At 35.9% G+C, this 5,000-nt stretch overlaps 1 protein-coding gene across 1 annotated transcript in view; it reads left to right on the top strand.

The window, feature by feature from the left end:
- LOC139751272 (uncharacterized) overlaps positions 1–5,000 on the top strand; it is an 87,392-nt gene that overhangs the window by 54,306 nt on the left and 28,086 nt on the right. The gene's annotated exons all lie outside the window — the stretch shown is intronic.

Here is a 5,000-nt window from a genome sequence, read left to right as displayed (position 1 = left end):
CTGTATTTTATTTCTTACAGTGTACACAGTAATATTAGATAGCTTATTTCGCTCAAGAACTCAAAGAATGTTTTCTGTTCTTTAAGTTAGAAATATGATTTCTTCCTCTCTCGTGTAGTATTTAGAAATGTGATTTGTTGTGTAGTTCTTTGAAATGTAATTTGTTCTCCTTTGTGTTACTTAGAAATGTAATTTGTTCTCCCGTATATTACTTTGAAATTTGATTTGTTCTCCTGTGTATTACTTAGAAATTTAATTTGTTCTCCTGTGTATTACTTAGAAATATAATATGTTCATCTGTTTCTTTTAGAAATACGTAAAGTAGAACACATTAAGTATTACATTGCAACGAAAATGTAAAGACAAACTTCATCATTCCATATTTACGTAACCTTTTCATTTTTTTTTATAAGACCTGACCTGAAAGCAGGACTCTATGTTAATAACTTTTAAGTATATATATTATTTGACCTGAGATTACCAGCCAACCTTTTAAAATGTCCATGATACTTGAGCAATATTTGTCGTGTCTCAATTTAAACTCCCGACAGTGGACGTTTTCCGCGTTTCGTAACTGAAATTTCATAATAATAATAAGATGTGAAACTCACGATTTTGGAGCATTGTCGCCGTTCTTTTTTTTTTTTTTAATCTGTGCCGAGTTTCCCCCCTTGGTGGTCAGGTGTGGATTACGAACAATAGATGGCGCTGATGTTTCCGGGAGGCGAGGAGAGTCGCCAGTCACGTATGATTACTTAATTATTTTGTTCAGTATTCGTACACGCTTCGATTACCCCCACCCCCCTGCATTTTCATTGTAATCACTTACCTTGTGATTATGTTTTCCTTGTTTTCATGTAATTCTTGATATAAGTTTGGTTAATGACTATATTAGTCGATGATAATTACGAGTGGGACTCGGAAGACTGTAGTGATAGATTCGAAAGATGTTCGGCGCACGACTTTCGAAAAGTGGTCGCCCCATCTGGGCTGTGATTGGTCAGCTGTGCGCGTGCCATCTGGTGGGGGGAAAAGTGACGACGATTCGGTCAACCACCCTTACCATGAAAGTAGTTACGGCTCATTTTAGTGATTTGGAGTTAATTTGATTACTGGGGTGATTACTGTACCCTATTTTTTGTTGTATTTGCTTCTAGATTTGCGAAATTAGTTTAGGTTACAGATAGAAGAGAGAACTTACTATACCTGTTTTTTTAGGGCATTCAAATTGTTATCATTTCTCACGCAAGACATGATGAGATTAGATCTCTCTCTCTCTCTCTCTCTCTCTCTCTCTCTCTCTCTCTCTCTCTCTCTCTCTCTCTCTCTCTCTCTCTCTCTTCTCTCTCTCTCTCTCTCTCATATGATACATGTGCGTGTTACCGGGCTCCTCCTTCCTCCTCGAGGTTAACACAGTTGAGAGTGAAAAGAGTCACTATTGGCGGGGCTGTTTCGTCGAAACAAAAGAGTACAGTTACGTCATCAAACTTCTTGTCCCAGTGCAGTCACGTCCTATGACTTCTTTTTCCGCGTCGAAGGAGGCCATCCCGCCCCTGCTACCGAGTGTAGCGCAGCCTCTGGAAAAGCTGGTCTTGGATAACGACCAATATCCTTTCAGGAGGGAGTTCTAGGGTAATTGTATATACATAGGAATGATTGATATTGATTAAAACCTTGATCCTTGCATTCACGAAGATTAATATGACGTGTCGAATTATTTCCGTAGTCTAAAAACAACACAAGACTATAAATATATAATGGATTGTCAGTATGACGAGCGATGCAGGAAGATGAGTTGAATAATTCACAGAAATGGAAGCCTTCGGGTAAGTGTGGTGGCTTTGGGCGGGAAAAATCTTAAGGTCACGTGACCCACGCAGAAGGCTCTGCATATGAACGGTATATATTTAATTTTTTCTCTATGATACGTGCATAGCATCTTGATTCCTCCGAGTCTTGAAATAGAACGATCAGGATTTCAGACATTCTGAGAATCGGAGATGAAGTCTCATATGAGATACCGTGGGAATTCGTTTCTGTATAAGTTAGTATGAGAGCTCAAAAACCTTTGTTGACATGTACGCAAAGATTATGTTGATTTCTTAATTATGTTGGGTATGACTATTTTCATTAAGATAGATCAATGATTTTTATCCTTTAAGAAATAATAGACGAGAATTGTAGATTTCTTAAAAGGTGTTTAAATATACAATTTTCACATGCCATTTGTCAAGTTTGGCAACTCTGTACTGGATCCCGGATTTCCGTAGGGATTAAGTGGATTTATATTATTACAGTTTTTACAAGTTTTCGGATAATTTAAGAATTTACCGAATTAAGTGATATTCAACGTAATTTTGATTGGAATATGTAATGAATTGTAAATTTAGTGGATTGTATGAGTAAAAAGAGAAACTCGAATTGCGTGTGGGTTATAATATGAAGAAGACGCCCGCCAGATGCAAGGGGAGTTGGGTGGGGGGTGTGAACGCGGCCAACAACAGCTGGCTGACGCAGCGGAAAATGTCGGTGAAAGTAACTAGAGCTGCACGGGATGTTGGCCCAGCATTTATCTTCAGGGGAGATGTGCCTAGATGACGCTCATGGATCTCACTTTCTTGCCGTCGTCGTCCCCCCCACCACCACATAAATACACAACCGCTTCTTCTACCCCTCCCTCCCTCCCGGTCTCTTGCTCGCCTCCGAGATGTATAGGCTCCGTGACGTCATCTCGTCACGCCACGAACGAGAATGAAAAAAGGATTTTTTACTCTCTCTCTCTCTCTCTCTCTCTCTCTCTCTCATATATATATATATATATATATATATATATATATATATATATATATATATATATATTACATTTATTGTTCAGCCTCACGTTTCCCGCCAACTAGGATTGTAAACAAACACTTGTTAGCGCACTGTATTGAATTATCAATTTCACTCCGTCAGCTCCAGGTGGTTTATTCCCGTCCAGTTTAGAGAGGCCGATGAAAGCCAGGATCTTCTTTCACCCTGTGGCTTAGAAAGTAAAGTACGCAAGATGACGGTTGGTAATTATTTAGATTTGAATATTTGAATGTAACGGTTTGGAAAGTATATTTACTGGGGGGGGGGGGCTGCTTAAGTAGAGGGGGTAGAGTACACGTCATCTTGTGGCGGTAAACATTGTAAATTAGATCTATGAATTGGTTGATGGGGAAAGTAAAAGTGTAAGGTAGATTTCTAAATTGGTTAATGGGGAAAGTAAAAGTGTAAAAGTAGATTTAGAAATTAGTTGATGGGGAAAGTAAACTATCTTTAACTTAAAACTCGAAAAGCATTCATATTTGCAGTGCTGCCTATAGACAAAAGACTTTTTAATTTCAATTTGGCTATTTCGGGATTTACTATATATATATATATATATATATATATATATATATATATATATATATATATATATATATATATATATATAAGGGATTTTGCAGGAAATCCTAATTATATCAAGTACAGTAATATCTTTACGTCTACAGTATTGACTGACCCCCATATACCCCTCTTTCAAATTTGTTGTTCATTTTACCCAACATTTCAAATTACATAAAGTAATCCACACTAGACATTATAGGTAGATTTATATCGATATAGAAATAAAGCGACATTCAACTTTCCTCAGTAATTTCATTAACTGGGGCACTGGACTTCGCAAGTTTCAAGATTCTACTTCCCGTTTTCCCATGAGGTTTGAGGGTTGTCTCCGGATGGTGATAAAAATGGCGATGGAGCGTTGTGAAACCGAGTCGAAACCTCGAATGGGTCGCCCCAAAACTCATCTCGAGAGCATGGGAATTGTGAAACCCCACGGTTTTGAAACCACACTGATGGTTCTTGTGAGTGACTCGTGAAAGTAAATATCAAACCGGTTGTCTCCAGGAACTGAAAACCTGTCGATAATTCCCCCGCGAACGTGTCCATTTTAACTCGAACCATGGCTGGGAGTCGAGTGATTGAACCAGAAGCTTCGGAACCCTAAGTCACATTGTCTCGAACCCGTCTCGGAACTGTTGTGAAGCCAGGCAAAACTAGTGACGTTCATATTGATATATTTTTGTCTCTTATTTAATCATTTATTTAATAGTTTATTTATTTGATTTATTTATTTTTGAAGGCTCCGGTCACGTATATAGAGTCCACGTTTGTGTCTTGAATAAGATAATGAAAAATACTGACACACTTTTGATGTAAAGAGAAAAAAGAGGAAAATAGGTTGCCAGTTTAGAAAAAAAAAAAATTGGGTCAGACATGAGAATGACAAACGAAGCAAAAAAAAATTATTCTGATTATATAATATCTGAGTAAATGACTGCTTTACTGATGTTGATATAGGAATAAAGGTACCATTGAATATTGATAATGCTAATGATTCGGTATAGTTAACAACAATAGTTATGATAATGTTAACAATAGATCACTCTAATGATGATAACAATAACTATGATAATGTTAACAATAGATCACTCTAATGATGATAACAATAACTATAATAATGTTAACAATAGATCACTCTAATGATGATAACAATAACTATAATAATGTTAACAATAGATCACTCTAATGATGATAACAATAACTATAACAATATTAACAATAGATCACTCTAATGATGATAACAATAACTATAACAATATTAACAATAGATCACTCTAATGATGATAACAATAACTATGATAATGTTAACAATAGATCACTCTAATGATGATAACAATAACTATGATAATGTTAACAATAGATCACTCTAATGATGATAACAATAACTATGATAATGTTAACAATAGATCACTCTAATGATGATAACAATAACTATGATAATGTTAACAATAGATCACTCTAATGATGATAACAATAACTATGATAATGTTAACAATAGATCACTCTAATGATGATAACAATAACTATGATAATGTTAACAATAGATCACTCTAATGATGATAACAATAACTATGATAATGTTA

Source organism: Panulirus ornatus, chromosome 11, assembly GCF_036320965.1.
Source record: "Panulirus ornatus isolate Po-2019 chromosome 11, ASM3632096v1, whole genome shotgun sequence".
Classification (NCBI taxonomy): domain Eukaryota; kingdom Metazoa; phylum Arthropoda; class Malacostraca; order Decapoda; family Palinuridae; genus Panulirus; species Panulirus ornatus.
Note: the sequence above shows the minus strand (reverse complement) of the source record. Positions and strands in the feature narration are given on the sequence as shown.